The sequence below is a fragment of the Orbicella franksi genome, unplaced genomic scaffold (genome assembly GCF_964199315.1).
Source record: "Orbicella franksi unplaced genomic scaffold, jaOrbFran1.1 SCAFFOLD_673, whole genome shotgun sequence".
Taxonomy (NCBI): domain Eukaryota; kingdom Metazoa; phylum Cnidaria; class Anthozoa; order Scleractinia; family Merulinidae; genus Orbicella; species Orbicella franksi.
In genome coordinates, this window is record NW_027670599.1 from 1 (window position 1) to 15,916 (window position 15,916).

A 15,916-nucleotide genomic window follows, 5' to 3' on the forward strand; every position below is an offset into this window, starting at 1 on the left:
CCAACAGGACTTGACTTCGGTGATCGGACGAGAACCGGTACGTTCCCTGTGGTGTGGTCGTAGACGAAAGAAACAACTCAAACCTTGCCCAATTGCTTGGACTCTCTTTTAAGTCTCTTAGAAGGAAGGCCTTTAATTGCTGTTGTGATGAATTTCCAATTACGTCTCGGCTACTTAACCCAGAGATTCCAAAGCCAGCTAAGACTTCAAATCACAAAAGGGCGATTCTCCAATGGTCAGTCATCAAAGCCACATTCAAGAGATTGCCTCCAGTGTGCTGCTCAGTGTTGCAGTGCTGTAATCAAACAAGAAAATCTTCTAATATGCTGTCAACTTGCTGGAAAAATAATTCAAAAAAAAAAGACAACATTTTGAAAACAGAGGGATCAATGATGTGGAGGCGTATGGAAATCTTCTCTGAAGAGTCCAGTCCCAAAATGGGTCCAAAAGTCTACAACACGGCGTATTCCCAGGTGGTCACCCAGCCAGGTACTGACGCCGCCCAACAGGACTTGACTTCGGTGATCGGACGAGAACCGGTACGTTCCCTGTGGTGTGGTCGTAGACGAAAGAAACAACTCAAACCTTGCCCAATTGCTTGGACTCTCTTTTAAGTCTCTTAGAAGGAAGGCCTTTAATTGCTGTTGTGATGAATTTCCAATTACGTCTCGGCTACTTAACCCAGAGATTCCAAAGCCAGCTAAGACTTCAAATCACAAAAGGGCGATTCTCCAATGGTCAGTCATCAAAGCCACATTCAAGAGATTGCCTCCAGTGTGCTGCTCAGTGTTGCAGTGCTGTAATCAAACAAGAAAATCTTCTAATATGCTGTCAACTTGCTGGAAAAATAATTCAAAAAAAAAAAGACAACATTTTGAAAACAGAGGGATCAATGATGTGGAGGCGTATGGAAATCTTCTCTGAAGAGTCCAGTCCCAAAATGGGTCCAAAAGTCTACAACACGGCGTATTCCCAGGTGGTCACCCAGCCAGGTACTGACGCCGCCCAACAGGACTTGACTTCGGTGATCGGACGAGAACCGGTACGTTCCCTGTGGTGTGGTCGTAGACGAAAGAAACAACTCAAACCTTGCCCAATTGCTTGGACTCTCTTTTAAGTCTCTTAGAAGGAAGGCCTTTAATTGCTGTTGTGATGAATTTCCAATTACGTCTCGGCTACTTAACCCAGAGATTCCAAAGCCAGCTAAGACTTCAAATCACAAAAGGGCGATTCTCCAATGGTCAGTCATCAAAGCCACATTCAAGAGATTGCCTCCAGTGTGCTGCTCAGTGTTGCAGTGCTGTAATCAAACAAGAAAATCTTCTAATATGCTGTCAACTTGCTGGAAAAATAATTCAAAAAAAAAAAGACAACATTTTGAAAACAGAGGGATCAATGATGTGGAGGCGTATGGAAATCTTCTCTGAAGAGTCCAGTCCCAAAATGGGTCCAAAAGTCTACAACACGGCGTATTCCCAGGTGGTCACCCAGCCAGGTACTGACGCCGCCCAACAGGACTTGACTTCGGTGATCGGACGAGAACCGGTACGTTCCCTGTGGTGTGGTCGTAGACGAAAGAAACAACTCAAACCTTGCCCAATTGCTTGGACTCTCTTTTAAGTCTCTTAGAAGGAAGGCCTTTAATTGCTGTTGTGATGAATTTCCAATTACGTCTCGGCTACTTAACCCAGAGATTCCAAAGCCAGCTAAGACTTCAAATCACAAAAGGGCGATTCTCCAATGGTCAGTCATCAAAGCCACATTCAAGAGATTGCCTCCAGTGTGCTGCTCAGTGTTGCAGTGCTGTAATCAAACAAGAAAATCTTCTAATATGCTGTCAACTTGCTGGAAAAATAATTCAAAAAAAAAAAAGACAACATTTTGAAAACAGAGGGATCAATGATGTGGAGGCGTATGGAAATCTTCTCTGAAGAGTCCAGTCCCAAAATGGGTCCAAAAGTCTACAACACGGCGTATTCCCAGGTGGTCACCCAGCCAGGTACTGACGCCGCCCAACAGGACTTGACTTCGGTGATCGGACGAGAACCGGTACGTTCCCTGTGGTGTGGTCGTAGACGAAAGAAACAACTCAAACCTTGCCCAATTGCTTGGACTCTCTTTTAAGTCTCTTAGAAGGAAGGCCTTTAATTGCTGTTGTGATGAATTTCCAATTACGTCTCGGCTACTTAACCCAGAGATTCCAAAGCCAGCTAAGACTTCAAATCACAAAAGGGCGATTCTCCAATGGTCAGTCATCAAAGCCACATTCAAGAGATTGCCTCCAGTGTGCTGCTCAGTGTTGCAGTGCTGTAATCAAACAAGAAAATCTTCTAATATGCTGTCAACTTGCTGGAAAAATAATTCAAAAAAAAAAAAAGACAACATTTTGAAAACAGAGGGATCAATGATGTGGAGGCGTATGGAAATCTTCTCTGAAGAGTCCAGTCCCAAAATGGGTCCAAAAGTCTACAACACGGCGTATTCCCAGGTGGTCACCCAGCCAGGTACTGACGCCGCCCAACAGGACTTGACTTCGGTGATCGGACGAGAACCGGTACGTTCCCTGTGGTGTGGTCGTAGACGAAAGAAACAACTCAAACCTTGCCCAATTGCTTGGACTCTCTTTTAAGTCTCTTAGAAGGAAGGCCTTTAATTGCTGTTGTGATGAATTTCCAATTACGTCTCGGCTACTTAACCCAGAGATTCCAAAGCCAGCTAAGACTTCAAATCACAAAAGGGCGATTCTCCAATGGTCAGTCATCAAAGCCACATTCAAGAGATTGCCTCCAGTGTGCTGCTCAGTGTTGCAGTGCTGTAATCAAACAAGAAAATCTTCTAATATGCTGTCAACTTGCTGGAAAAATAATTCAAAAAAAAAAAAAGACAACATTTTGAAAACAGAGGGATCAATGATGTGGAGGCGTATGGAAATCTTCTCTGAAGAGTCCAGTCCCAAAATGGGTCCAAAAGTCTACAACACGGCGTATTCCCAGGTGGTCACCCAGCCAGGTACTGACGCCGCCCAACAGGACTTGACTTCGGTGATCGGACGAGAACCGGTACGTTCCCTGTGGTGTGGTCGTAGACGAAAGAAACAACTCAAACCTTGCCCAATTGCTTGGACTCTCTTTTAAGTCTCTTAGAAGGAAGGCCTTTAATTGCTGTTGTGATGAATTTCCAATTACGTCTCGGCTACTTAACCCAGAGATTCCAAAGCCAGCTAAGACTTCAAATCACAAAAGGGCGATTCTCCAATGGTCAGTCATCAAAGCCACATTCAAGAGATTGCCTCCAGTGTGCTGCTCAGTGTTGCAGTGCTGTAATCAAACAAGAAAATCTTCTAATATGCTGTCAACTTGCTGGAAAAATAATTCAAAAAAAAAAAAGACAACATTTTGAAAACAGAGGGATCAATGATGTGGAGGCGTATGGAAATCTTCTCTGAAGAGTCCAGTCCCAAAATGGGTCCAAAAGTCTACAACACGGCGTATTCCCAGGTGGTCACCCAGCCAGGTACTGACGCCGCCCAACAGGACTTGACTTCGGTGATCGGACGAGAACCGGTACGTTCCCTGTGGTGTGGTCGTAGACGAAAGAAACAACTCAAACCTTGCCCAATTGCTTGGACTCTCTTTTAAGTCTCTTAGAAGGAAGGCCTTTAATTGCTGTTGTGATGAATTTCCAATTACGTCTCGGCTACTTAACCCAGAGATTCCAAAGCCAGCTAAGACTTCAAATCACAAAAGGGCGATTCTCCAATGGTCAGTCATCAAAGCCACATTCAAGAGATTGCCTCCAGTGTGCTGCTCAGTGTTGCAGTGCTGTAATCAAACAAGAAAATCTTCTAATATGCTGTCAACTTGCTGGAAAAATAATTCCAAAAAAAAAAAGACAACATTTTGAAAACAGAGGGATCAATGATGTGGAGGCGTATGGAAATCTTCTCTGAAGAGTCCAGTCCCAAAATGGGTCCAAAAGTCTACAACACGGCGTATTCCCAGGTGGTCACCCAGCCAGGTACTGACGCCGCCCAACAGGACTTGACTTCGGTGATCGGACGAGAACCGGTACGTTCCCTGTGGTGTGGTCGTAGACGAAAGAAACAACTCAAACCTTGCCCAATTGCTTGGACTCTCTTTTAAGTCTCTTAGAAGGAAGGCCTTTAATTGCTGTTGTGATGAATTTCCAATTACGTCTCGGCTACTTAACCCAGAGATTCCAAAGCCAGCTAAGACTTCAAATCACAAAAGGGCGATTCTCCAATGGTCAGTCATCAAAGCCACATTCAAGAGATTGCCTCCAGTGTGCTGCTCAGTGTTGCAGTGCTGTAATCAAACAAGAAAATCTTCTAATATGCTGTCAACTTGCTGGAAAAATAATTCCAAAAAAAAAAAGACAACATTTTGAAAACAGAGGGATCAATGATGTGGAGGCGTATGGAAATCTTCTCTGAAGAGTCCAGTCCCAAAATGGGTCCAAAAGTCTACAACACGGCGTATTCCCAGGTGGTCACCCAGCCAGGTACTGACGCCGCCCAACAGGACTTGACTTCGGTGATCGGACGAGAACCGGTACGTTCCCTGTGGTGTGGTCGTAGACGAAAGAAACAACTCAAACCTTGCCCAATTGCTTGGACTCTCTTTTAAGTCTCTTAGAAGGAAGGCCTTTAATTGCTGTTGTGATGAATTTCCAATTACGTCTCGGCTACTTAACCCAGAGATTCCAAAGCCAGCTAAGACTTCAAATCACAAAAGGGCGATTCTCCAATGGTCAGTCATCAAAGCCACATTCAAGAGATTGCCTCCAGTGTGCTGCTCAGTGTTGCAGTGCTGTAATCAAACAAGAAAATCTTCTAATATGCTGTCAACTTGCTGGAAAAATAATTCCAAAAAAAAAAAGACAACATTTTGAAAACAGAGGGATCAATGATGTGGAGGCGTATGGAAATCTTCTCTGAAGAGTCCAGTCCCAAAATGGGTCCAAAAGTCTACAACACGGCGTATTCCCAGGTGGTCACCCAGCCAGGTACTGACGCCGCCCAACAGGACTTGACTTCGGTGATCGGACGAGAACCGGTACGTTCCCTGTGGTGTGGTCGTAGACGAAAGAAACAACTCAAACCTTGCCCAATTGCTTGGACTCTCTTTTAAGTCTCTTAGAAGGAAGGCCTTTAATTGCTGTTGTGATGAATTTCCAATTACGTCTCGGCTACTTAACCCAGAGATTCCAAAGCCAGCTAAGACTTCAAATCACAAAAGGGCGATTCTCCAATGGTCAGTCATCAAAGCCACATTCAAGAGATTGCCTCCAGTGTGCTGCTCAGTGTTGCAGTGCTGTAATCAAACAAGAAAATCTTCTAATATGCTGTCAACTTGCTGGAAAAATAATTCCAAAAAAAAAAAGACAACATTTTGAAAACAGAGGGATCAATGATGTGGAGGCGTATGGAAATCTTCTCTGAAGAGTCCAGTCCCAAAATGGGTCCAAAAGTCTACAACACGGCGTATTCCCAGGTGGTCACCCAGCCAGGTACTGACGCCGCCCAACAGGACTTGACTTCGGTGATCGGACGAGAACCGGTACGTTCCCTGTGGTGTGGTCGTAGACGAAAGAAACAACTCAAACCTTGCCCAATTGCTTGGACTCTCTTTTAAGTCTCTTAGAAGGAAGGCCTTTAATTGCTGTTGTGATGAATTTCCAATTACGTCTCGGCTACTTAACCCAGAGATTCCAAAGCCAGCTAAGACTTCAAATCACAAAAGGGCGATTCTCCAATGGTCAGTCATCAAAGCCACATTCAAGAGATTGCCTCCAGTGTGCTGCTCAGTGTTGCAGTGCTGTAATCAAACAAGAAAATCTTCTAATATGCTGTCAACTTGCTGGAAAAATAATTCCAAAAAAAAAAAGACAACATTTTGAAAACAGAGGGATCAATGATGTGGAGGCGTATGGAAATCTTCTCTGAAGAGTCCAGTCCCAAAATGGGTCCAAAAGTCTACAACACGGCGTATTCCCAGGTGGTCACCCAGCCAGGTACTGACGCCGCCCAACAGGACTTGACTTCGGTGATCGGACGAGAACCGGTACGTTCCCTGTGGTGTGGTCGTAGACGAAAGAAACAACTCAAACCTTGCCCAATTGCTTGGACTCTCTTTTAAGTCTCTTAGAAGGAAGGCCTTTAATTGCTGTTGTGATGAATTTCCAATTACGTCTCGGCTACTTAACCCAGAGATTCCAAAGCCAGCTAAGACTTCAAATCACAAAAGGGCGATTCTCCAATGGTCAGTCATCAAAGCCACATTCAAGAGATTGCCTCCAGTGTGCTGCTCAGTGTTGCAGTGCTGTAATCAAACAAGAAAATCTTCTAATATGCTGTCAACTTGCTGGAAAAATAATTCCAAAAAAAAAAAGACAACATTTTGAAAACAGAGGGATCAATGATGTGGAGGCGTATGGAAATCTTCTCTGAAGAGTCCAGTCCCAAAATGGGTCCAAAAGTCTACAACACGGCGTATTCCCAGGTGGTCACCCAGCCAGGTACTGACGCCGCCCAACAGGACTTGACTTCGGTGATCGGACGAGAACCGGTACGTTCCCTGTGGTGTGGTCGTAGACGAAAGAAACAACTCAAACCTTGCCCAATTGCTTGGACTCTCTTTTAAGTCTCTTAGAAGGAAGGCCTTTAATTGCTGTTGTGATGAATTTCCAATTACGTCTCGGCTACTTAACCCAGAGATTCCAAAGCCAGCTAAGACTTCAAATCACAAAAGGGCGATTCTCCAATGGTCAGTCATCAAAGCCACATTCAAGAGATTGCCTCCAGTGTGCTGCTCAGTGTTGCAGTGCTGTAATCAAACAAGAAAATCTTCTAATATGCTGTCAACTTGCTGGAAAAATAATTCCAAAAAAAAAAAGACAACATTTTGAAAACAGAGGGATCAATGATGTGGAGGCGTATGGAAATCTTCTCTGAAGAGTCCAGTCCCAAAATGGGTCCAAAAGTCTACAACACGGCGTATTCCCAGGTGGTCACCCAGCCAGGTACTGACGCCGCCCAACAGGACTTGACTTCGGTGATCGGACGAGAACCGGTACGTTCCCTGTGGTGTGGTCGTAGACGAAAGAAACAACTCAAACCTTGCCCAATTGCTTGGACTCTCTTTTAAGTCTCTTAGAAGGAAGGCCTTTAATTGCTGTTGTGATGAATTTCCAATTACGTCTCGGCTACTTAACCCAGAGATTCCAAAGCCAGCTAAGACTTCAAATCACAAAAGGGCGATTCTCCAATGGTCAGTCATCAAAGCCACATTCAAGAGATTGCCTCCAGTGTGCTGCTCAGTGTTGCAGTGCTGTAATCAAACAAGAAAATCTTCTAATATGCTGTCAACTTGCTGGAAAAATAATTCCAAAAAAAAAAAGACAACATTTTGAAAACAGAGGGATCAATGATGTGGAGGCGTATGGAAATCTTCTCTGAAGAGTCCAGTCCCAAAATGGGTCCAAAAGTCTACAACACGGCGTATTCCCAGGTGGTCACCCAGCCAGGTACTGACGCCGCCCAACAGGACTTGACTTCGGTGATCGGACGAGAACCGGTACGTTCCCTGTGGTGTGGTCGTAGACGAAAGAAACAACTCAAACCTTGCCCAATTGCTTGGACTCTCTTTTAAGTCTCTTAGAAGGAAGGCCTTTAATTGCTGTTGTGATGAATTTCCAATTACGTCTCGGCTACTTAACCCAGAGATTCCAAAGCCAGCTAAGACTTCAAATCACAAAAGGGCGATTCTCCAATGGTCAGTCATCAAAGCCACATTCAAGAGATTGCCTCCAGTGTGCTGCTCAGTGTTGCAGTGCTGTAATCAAACAAGAAAATCTTCTAATATGCTGTCAACTTGCTGGAAAAATAATTCCAAAAAAAAAAAGACAACATTTTGAAAACAGAGGGATCAATGATGTGGAGGCGTATGGAAATCTTCTCTGAAGAGTCCAGTCCCAAAATGGGTCCAAAAGTCTACAACACGGCGTATTCCCAGGTGGTCACCCAGCCAGGTACTGACGCCGCCCAACAGGACTTGACTTCGGTGATCGGACGAGAACCGGTACGTTCCCTGTGGTGTGGTCGTAGACGAAAGAAACAACTCAAACCTTGCCCAATTGCTTGGACTCTCTTTTAAGTCTCTTAGAAGGAAGGCCTTTAATTGCTGTTGTGATGAATTTCCAATTACGTCTCGGCTACTTAACCCAGAGATTCCAAAGCCAGCTAAGACTTCAAATCACAAAAGGGCGATTCTCCAATGGTCAGTCATCAAAGCCACATTCAAGAGATTGCCTCCAGTGTGCTGCTCAGTGTTGCAGTGCTGTAATCAAACAAGAAAATCTTCTAATATGCTGTCAACTTGCTGGAAAAATAATTCCAAAAAAAAAAAGACAACATTTTGAAAACAGAGGGATCAATGATGTGGAGGCGTATGGAAATCTTCTCTGAAGAGTCCAGTCCCAAAATGGGTCCAAAAGTCTACAACACGGCGTATTCCCAGGTGGTCACCCAGCCAGGTACTGATGCCGCCCAACAGGACTTGACTTCGGTGATCGGACGAGAACCGGTACGTTCCCTGTGGTGTGGTCGTAGACGAAAGAAACAACTCAAACCTTGCCCAATTGCTTGGACTCTCTTTTAAGTCTCTTAGAAGGAAGGCCTTTAATTGCTGTTGTGATGAATTTCCAATTACGTCTCGGCTACTTAACCCAGAGATTCCAAAGCCAGCTAAGACTTCAAATCACAAAAGGGCGATTCTCCAATGGTCAGTCATCAAAGCCACATTCAAGAGATTGCCTCCAGTGTGCTGCTCAGTGTTGCAGTGCTGTAATCAAACAAGAAAATCTTCTAATATGCTGTCAACTTGCTGGAAAAATAATTCCAAAAAAAAAAAGACAACATTTTGAAAACAGAGGGATCAATGATGTGGAGGCGTATGGAAATCTTCTCTGAAGAGTCCAGTCCCAAAATGGGTCCAAAAGTCTACAACACGGCGTATTCCCAGGTGGTCACCCAGCCAGGTACTGACGCCGCCCAACAGGACTTGACTTCGGTGATCGGACGAGAACCGGTACGTTCCCTGTGGTGTGGTCGTAGACGAAAGAAACAACTCAAACCTTGCCCAATTGCTTGGACTCTCTTTTAAGTCTCTTAGAAGGAAGGCCTTTAATTGCTGTTGTGATGAATTTCCAATTACGTCTCGGCTACTTAACCCAGAGATTCCAAAGCCAGCTAAGACTTCAAATCACAAAAGGGCGATTCTCCAATGGTCAGTCATCAAAGCCACATTCAAGAGATTGCCTCCAGTGTGCTGCTCAGTGTTGCAGTGCTGTAATCAAACAAGAAAATCTTCTAATATGCTGTCAACTTGCTGGAAAAATAATTCCAAAAAAAAAAAGACAACATTTTGAAAACAGAGGGATCAATGATGTGGAGGCGTATGGAAATCTTCTCTGAAGAGTCCAGTCCCAAAATGGGTCCAAAAGTCTACAACACGGCGTATTCCCAGGTGGTCACCCAGCCAGGTACTGACGCCGCCCAACAGGACTTGACTTCGGTGATCGGACGAGAACCGGTACGTTCCCTGTGGTGTGGTCGTAGACGAAAGAAACAACTCAAACCTTGCCCAATTGCTTGGACTCTCTTTTAAGTCTCTTAGAAGGAAGGCCTTTAATTGCTGTTGTGATGAATTTCCAATTACGTCTCGGCTACTTAACCCAGAGATTCCAAAGCCAGCTAAGACTTCAAATCACAAAAGGGCGATTCTCCAATGGTCAGTCATCAAAGCCACATTCAAGAGATTGCCTCCAGTGTGCTGCTCAGTGTTGCAGTGCTGTAATCAAACAAGAAAATCTTCTAATATGCTGTCAACTTGCTGGAAAAATAATTCCAAAAAAAAAAAGACAACATTTTGAAAACAGAGGGATCAATGATGTGGAGGCGTATGGAAATCTTCTCTGAAGAGTCCAGTCCCAAAATGGGTCCAAAAGTCTACAACACGGCGTATTCCCAGGTGGTCACCCAGCCAGGTACTGACGCCGCCCAACAGGACTTGACTTCGGTGATCGGACGAGAACCGGTACGTTCCCTGTGGTGTGGTCGTAGACGAAAGAAACAACTCAAACCTTGCCCAATTGCTTGGACTCTCTTTTAAGTCTCTTAGAAGGAAGGCCTTTAATTGCTGTTGTGATGAATTTCCAATTACGTCTCGGCTACTTAACCCAGAGATTCCAAAGCCAGCTAAGACTTCAAATCACAAAAGGGCGATTCTCCAATGGTCAGTCATCAAAGCCACATTCAAGAGATTGCCTCCAGTGTGCTGCTCAGTGTTGCAGTGCTGTAATCAAACAAGAAAATCTTCTAATATGCTGTCAACTTGCTGGAAAAATAATTCCAAAAAAAAAAAGACAACATTTTGAAAACAGAGGGATCAATGATGTGGAGGCGTATGGAAATCTTCTCTGAAGAGTCCAGTCCCAAAATGGGTCCAAAAGTCTACAACACGGCGTATTCCCAGGTGGTCACCCAGCCAGGTACTGACGCCGCCCAACAGGACTTGACTTCGGTGATCGGACGAGAACCGGTACGTTCCCTGTGGTGTGGTCGTAGACGAAAGAAACAACTCAAACCTTGCCCAATTGCTTGGACTCTCTTTTAAGTCTCTTAGAAGGAAGGCCTTTAATTGCTGTTGTGATGAATTTCCAATTACGTCTCGGCTACTTAACCCAGAGATTCCAAAGCCAGCTAAGACTTCAAATCACAAAAGGGCGATTCTCCAATGGTCAGTCATCAAAGCCACATTCAAGAGATTGCCTCCAGTGTGCTGCTCAGTGTTGCAGTGCTGTAATCAAACAAGAAAATCTTCTAATATGCTGTCAACTTGCTGGAAAAATAATTCCAAAAAAAAAAAGACAACATTTTGAAAACAGAGGGATCAATGATGTGGAGGCGTATGGAAATCTTCTCTGAAGAGTCCAGTCCCAAAATGGGTCCAAAAGTCTACAACACGGCGTATTCCCAGGTGGTCACCCAGCCAGGTACTGACGCCGCCCAACAGGACTTGACTTCGGTGATCGGACGAGAACCGGTACGTTCCCTGTGGTGTGGTCGTAGACGAAAGAAACAACTCAAACCTTGCCCAATTGCTTGGACTCTCTTTTAAGTCTCTTAGAAGGAAGGCCTTTAATTGCTGTTGTGATGAATTTCCAATTACGTCTCGGCTACTTAACCCAGAGATTCCAAAGCCAGCTAAGACTTCAAATCACAAAAGGGCGATTCTCCAATGGTCAGTCATCAAAGCCACATTCAAGAGATTGCCTCCAGTGTGCTGCTCAGTGTTGCAGTGCTGTAATCAAACAAGAAAATCTTCTAATATGCTGTCAACTTGCTGGAAAAATAATTCCAAAAAAAAAAAGACAACATTTTGAAAACAGAGGGATCAATGATGTGGAGGCGTATGGAAATCTTCTCTGAAGAGTCCAGTCCCAAAATGGGTCCAAAAGTCTACAACACGGCGTATTCCCAGGTGGTCACCCAGCCAGGTACTGACGCCGCCCAACAGGACTTGACTTCGGTGATCGGACGAGAACCGGTACGTTCCCTGTGGTGTGGTCGTAGACGAAAGAAACAACTCAAACCTTGCCCAATTGCTTGGACTCTCTTTTAAGTCTCTTAGAAGGAAGGCCTTTAATTGCTGTTGTGATGAATTTCCAATTACGTCTCGGCTACTTAACCCAGAGATTCCAAAGCCAGCTAAGACTTCAAATCACAAAAGGGCGATTCTCCAATGGTCAGTCATCAAAGCCACATTCAAGAGATTGCCTCCAGTGTGCTGCTCAGTGTTGCAGTGCTGTAATCAAACAAGAAAATCTTCTAATATGCTGTCAACTTGCTGGAAAAATAATTCCAAAAAAAAAAAGACAACATTTTGAAAACAGAGGGATCAATGATGTGGAGGCGTATGGAAATCTTCTCTGAAGAGTCCAGTCCCAAAATGGGTCCAAAAGTCTACAACACGGCGTATTCCCAGGTGGTCACCCAGCCAGGTACTGACGCCGCCCAACAGGACTTGACTTCGGTGATCGGACGAGAACCGGTACGTTCCCTGTGGTGTGGTCGTAGACGAAAGAAACAACTCAAACCTTGCCCAATTGCTTGGACTCTCTTTTAAGTCTCTTAGAAGGAAGGCCTTTAATTGCTGTTGTGATGAATTTCCAATTACGTCTCGGCTACTTAACCCAGAGATTCCAAAGCCAGCTAAGACTTCAAATCACAAAAGGGCGATTCTCCAATGGTCAGTCATCAAAGCCACATTCAAGAGATTGCCTCCAGTGTGCTGCTCAGTGTTGCAGTGCTGTAATCAAACAAGAAAATCTTCTAATATGCTGTCAACTTGCTGGAAAAATAATTCCAAAAAAAAAAAGACAACATTTTGAAAACAGAGGGATCAATGATGTGGAGGCGTATGGAAATCTTCTCTGAAGAGTCCAGTCCCAAAATGGGTCCAAAAGTCTACAACACGGCGTATTCCCAGGTGGTCACCCAGCCAGGTACTGACGCCGCCCAACAGGACTTGACTTCGGTGATCGGACGAGAACCGGTACGTTCCCTGTGGTGTGGTCGTAGACGAAAGAAACAACTCAAACCTTGCCCAATTGCTTGGACTCTCTTTTAAGTCTCTTAGAAGGAAGGCCTTTAATTGCTGTTGTGATGAATTTCCAATTACGTCTCGGCTACTTAACCCAGAGATTCCAAAGCCAGCTAAGACTTCAAATCACAAAAGGGCGATTCTCCAATGGTCAGTCATCAAAGCCACATTCAAGAGATTGCCTCCAGTGTGCTGCTCAGTGTTGCAGTGCTGTAATCAAACAAGAAAATCTTCTAATATGCTGTCAACTTGCTGGAAAAATAATTCCAAAAAAAAAAAGACAACATTTTGAAAACAGAGGGATCAATGATGTGGAGGCGTATGGAAATCTTCTCTGAAGAGTCCAGTCCCAAAATGGGTCCAAAAGTCTACAACACGGCGTATTCCCAGGTGGTCACCCAGCCAGGTACTGACGCCGCCCAACAGGACTTGACTTCGGTGATCGGACGAGAACCGGTACGTTCCCTGTGGTGTGGTCGTAGACGAAAGAAACAACTCAAACCTTGCCCAATTGCTTGGACTCTCTTTTAAGTCTCTTAGAAGGAAGGCCTTTAATTGCTGTTGTGATGAATTTCCAATTACGTCTCGGCTACTTAACCCAGAGATTCCAAAGCCAGCTAAGACTTCAAATCACAAAAGGGCGATTCTCCAATGGTCAGTCATCAAAGCCACATTCAAGAGATTGCCTCCAGTGTGCTGCTCAGTGTTGCAGTGCTGTAATCAAACAAGAAAATCTTCTAATATGCTGTCAACTTGCTGGAAAAATAATTCCAAAAAAAAAAAGACAACATTTTGAAAACAGAGGGATCAATGATGTGGAGGCGTATGGAAATCTTCTCTGAAGAGTCCAGTCCCAAAATGGGTCCAAAAGTCTACAACACGGCGTATTCCCAGGTGGTCACCCAGCCAGGTACTGACGCCGCCCAACAGGACTTGACTTCGGTGATCGGACGAGAACCGGTACGTTCCCTGTGGTGTGGTCGTAGACGAAAGAAACAACTCAAACCTTGCCCAATTGCTTGGACTCTCTTTTAAGTCTCTTAGAAGGAAGGCCTTTAATTGCTGTTGTGATGAATTTCCAATTACGTCTCGGCTACTTAACCCAGAGATTCCAAAGCCAGCTAAGACTTCAAATCACAAAAGGGCGATTCTCCAATGGTCAGTCATCAAAGCCACATTCAAGAGATTGCCTCCAGTGTGCTGCTCAGTGTTGCAGTGCTGTAATCAAACAAGAAAATCTTCTAATATGCTGTCAACTTGCTGGAAAAATAATTCCAAAAAAAAAAAGACAACATTTTGAAAACAGAGGGATCAATGATGTGGAGGCGTATGGAAATCTTCTCTGAAGAGTCCAGTCCCAAAATGGGTCCAAAAGTCTACAACACGGCGTATTCCCAGGTGGTCACCCAGCCAGGTACTGACGCCGCCCAACAGGACTTGACTTCGGTGATCGGACGAGAACCGGTACGTTCCCTGTGGTGTGGTCGTAGACGAAAGAAACAACTCAAACCTTGCCCAATTGCTTGGACTCTCTTTTAAGTCTCTTAGAAGGAAGGCCTTTAATTGCTGTTGTGATGAATTTCCAATTACGTCTCGGCTACTTAACCCAGAGATTCCAAAGCCAGCTAAGACTTCAAATCACAAAAGGGCGATTCTCCAATGGTCAGTCATCAAAGCCACATTCAAGAGATTGCCTCCAGTGTGCTGCTCAGTGTTGCAGTGCTGTAATCAAACAAGAAAATCTTCTAATATGCTGTCAACTTGCTGGAAAAATAATTCCAAAAAAAAAAAGACAACATTTTGAAAACAGAGGGATCAATGATGTGGAGGCGTATGGAAATCTTCTCTGAAGAGTCCAGTCCCAAAATGGGTCCAAAAGTCTACAACACGGCGTATTCCCAGGTGGTCACCCAGCCAGGTACTGACGCCGCCCAACAGGACTTGACTTCGGTGATCGGACGAGAACCGGTACGTTCCCTGTGGTGTGGTCGTAGACGAAAGAAACAACTCAAACCTTGCCCAATTGCTTGGACTCTCTTTTAAGTCTCTTAGAAGGAAGGCCTTTAATTGCTGTTGTGATGAATTTCCAATTACGTCTCGGCTACTTAACCCAGAGATTCCAAAGCCAGCTAAGACTTCAAATCACAAAAGGGCGATTCTCCAATGGTCAGTCATCAAAGCCACATTCAAGAGATTGCCTCCAGTGTGCTGCTCAGTGTTGCAGTGCTGTAATCAAACAAGAAAATCTTCTAATATGCTGTCAACTTGCTGGAAAAATAATTCCAAAAAAAAAAGACAACATTTTGAAAACAGAGGGATCAATGATGTGGAGGCGTATGGAAATCTTCTCTGAAGAGTCCAGTCCCAAAATGGGTCCAAAAGTCTACAACACGGCGTATTCCCAGGTGGTCACCCAGCCAGGTACTGACGCCGCCCAACAGGACTTGACTTCGGTGATCGGACGAGAACCGGTACGTTCCCTGTGGTGTGGTCGTAGACGAAAGAAACAACTCAAACCTTGCCCAATTGCTTGGACTCTCTTTTAAGTCTCTTAGAAGGAAGGCCTTTAATTGCTGTTGTGATGAATTTCCAATTACGTCTCGGCTACTTAACCCAGAGATTCCAAAGCCAGCTAAGACTTCAAATCACAAAAGGGCGATTCTCCAATGGTCAGTCATCAAAGCCACATTCAAGAGATTGCCTCCAGTGTGCTGCTCAGTGTTGCAGTGCTGTAATCAAACAAGAAAATCTTCTAATATGCTGTCAACTTGCTGGAAAAATAATTCCAAAAAAAAAAGACAACATTTTGAAAACAGAGGGATCAATGATGTGGAGGCGTATGGAAATCTTCTCTGAAGAGTCCAGTCCCAAAATGGGTCCAAAAGTCTACAACACGGCGTATTCCCAGGTGGTCACCCAGCCAGGTACTGACGCCGCCCAACAGGACTTGACTTCGGTGATCGGACGAGAACCGGTACGTTCCCTGTGGTGTGGTCGTAGACGAAAGAAACAACTCAAACCTTGCCCAATTGCTTGGACTCTCTTTTAAGTCTCTTAGAAGGAAGGCCTTTAATTGCTGTTGTGATGAATTTCCAATTACGTCTCGGCTACTTAACCCAGAGATTCCAAAGCCAGCTAAGACTTCAAATCACAAAAGGGCGATTCTCCAATGGTCAGTCATCAAAGCCACATTCAAGAGATTGCCTCCAGTGTGCTGCTCAGTGTTGCAGTGC

The 15,916-nt window shown here is 44.6% G+C and overlaps 31 non-coding genes across 31 annotated transcripts; all 31 read right to left on the reverse strand.

Annotated features, from left to right (window-relative positions):
* Positions 1-448: 448 nt before the first annotated feature.
* On the reverse strand, positions 449-567 carry LOC145473098 (5S ribosomal RNA). The gene has a single exon (XR_014044310.1). It is a non-coding gene; the product is annotated as a 5S ribosomal RNA (ribosomal RNA).
* A 384-nt stretch (positions 568-951) lies between these two features.
* LOC145473111 (5S ribosomal RNA) lies at positions 952-1,070 on the reverse strand. Its single transcript, XR_014044321.1, has one exon. It is a non-coding gene; the product is annotated as a 5S ribosomal RNA (ribosomal RNA).
* Positions 1,071-1,454: 384 nt separating this feature from the next.
* LOC145473122 (5S ribosomal RNA) lies at positions 1,455-1,573 on the reverse strand. The gene has a single exon (XR_014044332.1). It is a non-coding gene; the product is annotated as a 5S ribosomal RNA (ribosomal RNA).
* Positions 1,574-1,958: 385 nt separating this feature from the next.
* On the reverse strand, positions 1,959-2,077 carry LOC145473129 (5S ribosomal RNA). The gene has a single exon (XR_014044339.1). It is a non-coding gene; the product is annotated as a 5S ribosomal RNA (ribosomal RNA).
* Positions 2,078-2,463: 386 nt separating this feature from the next.
* LOC145473130 (5S ribosomal RNA) lies at positions 2,464-2,582 on the reverse strand. The gene has a single exon (XR_014044340.1). It is a non-coding gene; the product is annotated as a 5S ribosomal RNA (ribosomal RNA).
* A 386-nt stretch (positions 2,583-2,968) lies between these two features.
* Positions 2,969-3,087, reverse strand: LOC145473099 (5S ribosomal RNA). Its single transcript, XR_014044311.1, has one exon. It is a non-coding gene; the product is annotated as a 5S ribosomal RNA (ribosomal RNA).
* A 385-nt stretch (positions 3,088-3,472) lies between these two features.
* Positions 3,473-3,591, reverse strand: LOC145473100 (5S ribosomal RNA). Its single transcript, XR_014044312.1, has one exon. It is a non-coding gene; the product is annotated as a 5S ribosomal RNA (ribosomal RNA).
* Positions 3,592-3,976: 385 nt separating this feature from the next.
* On the reverse strand, positions 3,977-4,095 carry LOC145473103 (5S ribosomal RNA). Its single transcript, XR_014044313.1, has one exon. It is a non-coding gene; the product is annotated as a 5S ribosomal RNA (ribosomal RNA).
* A 385-nt stretch (positions 4,096-4,480) lies between these two features.
* On the reverse strand, positions 4,481-4,599 carry LOC145473104 (5S ribosomal RNA). Its single transcript, XR_014044314.1, has one exon. It is a non-coding gene; the product is annotated as a 5S ribosomal RNA (ribosomal RNA).
* Positions 4,600-4,984: 385 nt separating this feature from the next.
* On the reverse strand, positions 4,985-5,103 carry LOC145473105 (5S ribosomal RNA). Its single transcript, XR_014044315.1, has one exon. It is a non-coding gene; the product is annotated as a 5S ribosomal RNA (ribosomal RNA).
* Positions 5,104-5,488: 385 nt separating this feature from the next.
* On the reverse strand, positions 5,489-5,607 carry LOC145473106 (5S ribosomal RNA). Its single transcript, XR_014044316.1, has one exon. It is a non-coding gene; the product is annotated as a 5S ribosomal RNA (ribosomal RNA).
* A 385-nt stretch (positions 5,608-5,992) lies between these two features.
* On the reverse strand, positions 5,993-6,111 carry LOC145473107 (5S ribosomal RNA). Its single transcript, XR_014044317.1, has one exon. It is a non-coding gene; the product is annotated as a 5S ribosomal RNA (ribosomal RNA).
* Positions 6,112-6,496: 385 nt separating this feature from the next.
* On the reverse strand, positions 6,497-6,615 carry LOC145473108 (5S ribosomal RNA). Its single transcript, XR_014044318.1, has one exon. It is a non-coding gene; the product is annotated as a 5S ribosomal RNA (ribosomal RNA).
* A 385-nt stretch (positions 6,616-7,000) lies between these two features.
* On the reverse strand, positions 7,001-7,119 carry LOC145473109 (5S ribosomal RNA). Its single transcript, XR_014044319.1, has one exon. It is a non-coding gene; the product is annotated as a 5S ribosomal RNA (ribosomal RNA).
* A 385-nt stretch (positions 7,120-7,504) lies between these two features.
* On the reverse strand, positions 7,505-7,623 carry LOC145473110 (5S ribosomal RNA). The gene has a single exon (XR_014044320.1). It is a non-coding gene; the product is annotated as a 5S ribosomal RNA (ribosomal RNA).
* Positions 7,624-8,008: 385 nt separating this feature from the next.
* On the reverse strand, positions 8,009-8,127 carry LOC145473112 (5S ribosomal RNA). The gene has a single exon (XR_014044322.1). It is a non-coding gene; the product is annotated as a 5S ribosomal RNA (ribosomal RNA).
* Positions 8,128-8,512: 385 nt separating this feature from the next.
* LOC145473128 (5S ribosomal RNA) lies at positions 8,513-8,631 on the reverse strand. Its single transcript, XR_014044338.1, has one exon. It is a non-coding gene; the product is annotated as a 5S ribosomal RNA (ribosomal RNA).
* Positions 8,632-9,016: 385 nt separating this feature from the next.
* On the reverse strand, positions 9,017-9,135 carry LOC145473113 (5S ribosomal RNA). Its single transcript, XR_014044323.1, has one exon. It is a non-coding gene; the product is annotated as a 5S ribosomal RNA (ribosomal RNA).
* A 385-nt stretch (positions 9,136-9,520) lies between these two features.
* On the reverse strand, positions 9,521-9,639 carry LOC145473114 (5S ribosomal RNA). Its single transcript, XR_014044324.1, has one exon. It is a non-coding gene; the product is annotated as a 5S ribosomal RNA (ribosomal RNA).
* Positions 9,640-10,024: 385 nt separating this feature from the next.
* LOC145473115 (5S ribosomal RNA) lies at positions 10,025-10,143 on the reverse strand. Its single transcript, XR_014044325.1, has one exon. It is a non-coding gene; the product is annotated as a 5S ribosomal RNA (ribosomal RNA).
* A 385-nt stretch (positions 10,144-10,528) lies between these two features.
* On the reverse strand, positions 10,529-10,647 carry LOC145473116 (5S ribosomal RNA). Its single transcript, XR_014044326.1, has one exon. It is a non-coding gene; the product is annotated as a 5S ribosomal RNA (ribosomal RNA).
* Positions 10,648-11,032: 385 nt separating this feature from the next.
* LOC145473117 (5S ribosomal RNA) lies at positions 11,033-11,151 on the reverse strand. Its single transcript, XR_014044327.1, has one exon. It is a non-coding gene; the product is annotated as a 5S ribosomal RNA (ribosomal RNA).
* A 385-nt stretch (positions 11,152-11,536) lies between these two features.
* On the reverse strand, positions 11,537-11,655 carry LOC145473118 (5S ribosomal RNA). The gene has a single exon (XR_014044328.1). It is a non-coding gene; the product is annotated as a 5S ribosomal RNA (ribosomal RNA).
* Positions 11,656-12,040: 385 nt separating this feature from the next.
* LOC145473119 (5S ribosomal RNA) lies at positions 12,041-12,159 on the reverse strand. Its single transcript, XR_014044329.1, has one exon. It is a non-coding gene; the product is annotated as a 5S ribosomal RNA (ribosomal RNA).
* Positions 12,160-12,544: 385 nt separating this feature from the next.
* On the reverse strand, positions 12,545-12,663 carry LOC145473120 (5S ribosomal RNA). The gene has a single exon (XR_014044330.1). It is a non-coding gene; the product is annotated as a 5S ribosomal RNA (ribosomal RNA).
* A 385-nt stretch (positions 12,664-13,048) lies between these two features.
* On the reverse strand, positions 13,049-13,167 carry LOC145473121 (5S ribosomal RNA). The gene has a single exon (XR_014044331.1). It is a non-coding gene; the product is annotated as a 5S ribosomal RNA (ribosomal RNA).
* A 385-nt stretch (positions 13,168-13,552) lies between these two features.
* LOC145473123 (5S ribosomal RNA) lies at positions 13,553-13,671 on the reverse strand. Its single transcript, XR_014044333.1, has one exon. It is a non-coding gene; the product is annotated as a 5S ribosomal RNA (ribosomal RNA).
* Positions 13,672-14,056: 385 nt separating this feature from the next.
* LOC145473124 (5S ribosomal RNA) lies at positions 14,057-14,175 on the reverse strand. Its single transcript, XR_014044334.1, has one exon. It is a non-coding gene; the product is annotated as a 5S ribosomal RNA (ribosomal RNA).
* A 385-nt stretch (positions 14,176-14,560) lies between these two features.
* On the reverse strand, positions 14,561-14,679 carry LOC145473125 (5S ribosomal RNA). The gene has a single exon (XR_014044335.1). It is a non-coding gene; the product is annotated as a 5S ribosomal RNA (ribosomal RNA).
* Positions 14,680-15,063: 384 nt separating this feature from the next.
* Positions 15,064-15,182, reverse strand: LOC145473126 (5S ribosomal RNA). Its single transcript, XR_014044336.1, has one exon. It is a non-coding gene; the product is annotated as a 5S ribosomal RNA (ribosomal RNA).
* Positions 15,183-15,566: 384 nt separating this feature from the next.
* Positions 15,567-15,685, reverse strand: LOC145473127 (5S ribosomal RNA). Its single transcript, XR_014044337.1, has one exon. It is a non-coding gene; the product is annotated as a 5S ribosomal RNA (ribosomal RNA).
* Between the last annotated feature and the right edge of the window lie 231 nt (positions 15,686-15,916).